This window comes from Benincasa hispida, unplaced genomic scaffold (genome assembly GCF_027475165.1).
Source record: "Benincasa hispida cultivar pf3 unplaced genomic scaffold, pf3_genome.v1.1 HicScf1603, whole genome shotgun sequence".
Classification (NCBI taxonomy): Eukaryota; Viridiplantae; Streptophyta; class Magnoliopsida; order Cucurbitales; family Cucurbitaceae; genus Benincasa; species Benincasa hispida.
In genome coordinates, this window is record NW_028325969.1 from 2,501 (window position 1) to 7,500 (window position 5,000).

General features: G+C 47.7%; 3 pseudogenes; all 3 read right to left on the bottom strand.

The window, feature by feature from the left end:
- LOC150030880 (25S ribosomal RNA) overlaps positions 1-578 on the bottom strand; it is a pseudogene marked incomplete at its 3' end in the record, with an annotated part of 3,078 nt that extends 2,500 nt beyond the window's left edge.
- Positions 579-753: 175 nt separating this feature from the next.
- Positions 754-897, bottom strand: LOC150030881 (5.8S ribosomal RNA; annotated as a pseudogene).
- A 215-nt stretch (positions 898-1,112) lies between these two features.
- On the bottom strand, positions 1,113-2,848 carry LOC150030882 (18S ribosomal RNA; annotated as a pseudogene).
- Positions 2,849-5,000: the final 2,152 nt, after the last annotated feature.

Below are 5,000 nucleotides of genomic sequence, written 5' to 3' on the forward strand. Positions count from 1 at the left end.
GCCAGCCACGATCGGGACGACGATGTCTCCACAGGCGTAACAAAGGCCTAGACATGGGCCGCCGTCTCAATCTGCATCGATCCATGCCCTAAGTCGATCGACGGACTGGCTTGTCATCGTTCCACATTTGTTTGGGGCACATCGTCGGCCCCCATCTGCTTCTCTCCCGAAGATTTCAAGCACTATTTGACTCTCTTTTCAAAGTTCTTTTCATCTTTCCCTCGCGGTACTTGTTTGTTATTGGTCTCTCGCCCATATTTAGCCTTGGACAGAATTTAGCGCCCGATTGGGGTTGCATTCCCAAATAACCCGACTCGTTGACAACACCTCGTGGTGCGACAGGGTCTGAGTGTAACGAGGCTCTCACCCTCTCTGGCGCCCCCTTCCAGGGGACCTTTGCCCGGTCTGCCGTTGAGGACACTTCTCCAGACTACAATTTGGACGTCGAGGATGCCCGATTCTCAAGCTGGGCTCTTTCCGGTTCGCTCGTTGTTATTAGGGGAATCCTTGTAAGTTTCTTTTCCTCCGCTTCTTGATATGCTTAAACTCAGCGGGTAGTCCCGCCTGACCTAGGGTCGCGTCGAGAGCGCCATTCTTTCGGGTATAACGCTCAAAGGGTCAGTGCATGAGTCCGTGGAGGCGGGGTTGAGGCCGCGACATGGTACTGAGGTTGGATCAACCACTGTAGTGTCATGATGACGTGCGCCGAGGACTCGAATTTAAGCCATCCACACGGCGGTGCGCATAGGAGGCCAACACGTGCCCTTGCCTGCACAACAAGTTGTGCCCTCGGCCAGAAGACTCGGTGGTTTGCGGGATCCTGTAATTCACACCAAGTATCGCATTTCGCTACGTTCTTCATCGATGCGAGAGCCAAGATATCCATTTCTGAGAGTCGTTGTGAGTACAAGAATGCTCCAAACCCCGCACACCGAGGCCGGGGCAAGGGGCAGGCAGATTTATTTCAAGTTCTTTTGCGCAACCTGCGCTGGGGTTTGGTTTAAGCGCGTCGAGGGGGAGGGGGCAGGAAAAAAGCATGTTTCCTCCCCGCCCCCGACGCGAACAATTGGTTCTTAAACGCATTTGCTGGTCGTTTGATGTTTAGGCATCATTAATGATCCTTCCGCAGGTTCACCTACGGAAACCTTGTTACGAATTCTCGTTCCTCTAAATGATAAGGTTCAGTGAACCACCCATGTTGCCGCGATCCGAACACTTCACCGGACCATTCAATCAGTAGGAGTGACGGGCGGTGTGTGCAAAGGGCAGAGACGTAGTCAACGCGAGCTGATGACTTGCGCTTACTGGGAATTCCTCGTTGAAGACAAACAATTACAATGATCTATCCCCATCACGATGAAATTTTAAAGATTACCTGGGCCTGTCGACCAAGGCTATAGACTTGTTGAATACATCAGTGTAGAGCGCGTGCGGCCCAGAAAATCTAAGGGCATCGCAGACTTGTTATTGCCTCAAACTTTCTTGGCCTAAGTGGCCATAAGTCCCTCTAAGAAGTTGGCTACAGAGGGGTACCTCCGCATAGCTAGTTAGCAAGCTGAGGTTTCATTCCTTAACGGAATTAACCAGACAAATCGCTCCACCAACTAAGAACGGCCATGCACTACCACCAATAGCATCAAGAAAGAGCTCTCAGTTTGTCAATCCTTACTATTTATAGACCTTGTAAGTTTCCCCGTGTTGAGTCAAATTAAGCCGCAGGCTCCACTCTTGGTGGTGCCCTTCTGTCAATTCCTTTAAGATTCAGCCTTGTGATCATACTCCCCCCGGAACCTAAAGACTTTGATTTCTCATAAGGTGCTGGCGGAGTCCTTAAAGTAACATCCGCCAATCCCTGGTCGGCATCGTTTATGGTTGAGACTAGGACGGTATCTGATCGTCTTTGAGCCCTCCACTTTCGTTCTTGATTAATGAAAACATCCTTGGCAAATGCTTTCACAGTTGTTTTTCTTTCATAAATCCAAGAATTTCACCTCTGACTATGAAATACGAATGCCCCCGACTGTCCCTATTAATCATTACTCCGATCTCTAATGTATACAGAGAGTAGGCTTGCTTTGAGCACTCTAATTTCTTCAAAGTAACAGCGCCGGAGGCATGACTCGGCCAGTTAAGGCCAGGAGTGCATCGCCAGCAGAAGGGACGAGCCGACCAGTGCTCACCATAGGTGGACCGATCGACCCAACCCAAGGTCTAACTACGAGCTTTTTAACTGAAACTACTTAAATATATGCTATTAGAGCTGGAATTACCGCGGCTGCTGGCACCTGACTTGCCCTCCAATTGATCCTTGTTAAGGGATTTAGATTGTACTCATTCCAATTACCAGACTCGAAGAGCCCGATATTGTAATTTATTATCACTACCTCCCCGTGTCAGGATTGGGTAATTTGCACGCCTACTGCCTTCCTTAGATGTGGTAGGCGTTTCTAAGGCTCCCTCTCCGGAATCGAACCCTAATTCTCCGTCATTCGTCACCACCATAGTAGGCCACTATCCTACCATCAAAATTTGATAGGGCAGAAATTTGAATAATGCGTCGCCGACACGATGCCCATGCGATCTGTCGAGTTATCATGAATCATTAGAGCAACGGACAGAGCCCGCGTCGACCTTTTATCTAATAAATGCATCCCTTCTAGAAGTCGGGGTTTGTTGCACGTATTAGCTCTAAAATTACTAGGTTATCCGAGTAGCATATACCATCAAACAAACTATAACTGATTTAATGAGCCATTCCCAGTTTCACAGTCTGAATTAGTTCATACTTACACATGCATGGCTTAATCTTTGAGACAAGCATATGACTACTGGAAGGATCAATCAGGTAGCATTCCTACACGACATTGCAGCTCATATGATAGCACCAACCGCCCTCCGACAGGACGACAACAGGCACTAAATCAACACGGGCCACGAGTGTCATTCGTTCAAGCAATATGCAGAGGCAACACGTTCGAGAGACTTCCCGAGCATATCATGCCGCCAAATGCATCGCATCTGAGAGAGCGAGCACCAACGATGTGGGCCGCAACAAGCCTTGGAAAGACTGAAGCGGAATGTGACGCGAGCTTTAGGGTTTGTCGTGCACCCAACTAAGGCTGCCGACAGAAAGGGACTAATGAGACGCGACACTTCCATCGCGTGAGGTACCAATGCAAGAACCGATCAATTTCAGCCGCTCGAAACACTTCTTCGGGGCACGTCAATGAAAAGGAGTCGACATTGATAGTTCGATGCCCAAGCACCGACCCTGCCAACCTAAACTACCAGATCACCACTCACGCGCCGTACGCCATCTGAGTCGAACAACACTCGACTATCCGCACCCCTACCCTACAGCAAGGATGCAGAGTCATCAAACGAGGCCGAGCACGCAACGTCGTGCACGATCGAACAACTCTCTCTCACAACTCTCCAATTTCATTCCAGTTTTTGCTTCGAGGCGACCCCTTCCATCCCATCAAACAAAGGAAAGACTGCAGGCCATCTAGTCTCGCGAGGGATAAGTCCATCTAGACCATGCAAGAAACCATGTGCTTTTGCATCGTCCAAACAAGCCCATCCTTTTAGCTCAACTCAACATCCTGCTATTTCTCTCCGTCCGACGCAAGGACGTGGACCTCTGACCGCGTCCAAGCCCCAAGCATATGTTGGTATTATGTTGCACACTATGCTTGGAGCATGGACACGGCGACAGGGGTACCCCCACGCCCCACCCATGCAGGCAAGTCGACCCCCCATATAGGGCATTCTGAATAATTTTTGGCCTGGCAGACTTGCATATGTCAAATGACGAGCTGTCACTCACTCAAAAAAACTCAAGTTTTATAGTGTCTCATGGCATGGACGTGATTGGACTATGATTGGGACACTCAAATTAGTGTGCAACACAAGTTTCATAATTTTTTAAACAATCAATAATATTTTATGAATATTTTATTATTAAATATTAAAAATAATAATAATATGGTTGGAGGTGGCAAAAAATTCTGATATCTTGTTACAATCATTTTTTTATGTTGTTTAGTTTCTAAAAAAAATTTCAAGTCAATCCGAGCATGGGAAGATAGATTTCACAATTCATGGTTGGTGTGTCCTAACATGCACAAGGTTGGTGTCAGTGCATACACGTTGTGTGGCTGTCCCAAGTCTTAGGTTGTCGCATTGTGTGAACATGATTGATCTTATATTTGGTAGACATCATTGTTTTATGTTTATGGGTTACCAACAAAAGATTCAAACAATCCTAACATTAGAACATAGAATTCATGTTTCATGGGTGTTACATTTCATGGCATGCACAAGGGTAGAGTCATGGCACATAGAAGGTCGGCGTCTCTGTGTTGTGTACCAACACTCTTTAAGCGAAAGAGTAATGTTTTATTGGAATGATTATTCTATGGTATTGTTAGTGAACATCAAAAGTTAGTTGTACGTTGTCGTTTGGGTGTACAATTATATGTGGTTGCATGGATGGACTAGATAATTCAGCTTAAGCATTAATAGAACCGGTGACACCATGGTTCCTCAACCATGAGCACCTACAAAAGCCTCACCTAGTTGTTATCTACTTTTACCCAATGATTTAAGAATCCATCCAATTTGTTTGAAGTTAGGCCTTTACAATATCTAATCTACTCCCTTCTTAATACATGCTAACCCTGCATGGATAAACCATAACCTTCAGTATCGTTGGGAAATGGATTGATGTTGATCGTTGATGAGGGAGGAAGACACGTGGGGGATGGCGAGCATAGGGGTGATGCATGTCGTGCACAAATGCTAGTGTAAGGGTGGGCGGGTGGTCATCGGTGGGTATGGCGTGCAGGGAGGGTGGGCATGGCACATGGGCAAGGCGGGCATGACGTGTGCTCGAGGATGGGTTGAGTGGGCATGGGCTGCGCTCGCAAGGGGGTGCTGGGTGAGATTGGGCGCCGATGGGTGGGGCTGAGTAGGTATGGGGCATGGCACGCCCGCGG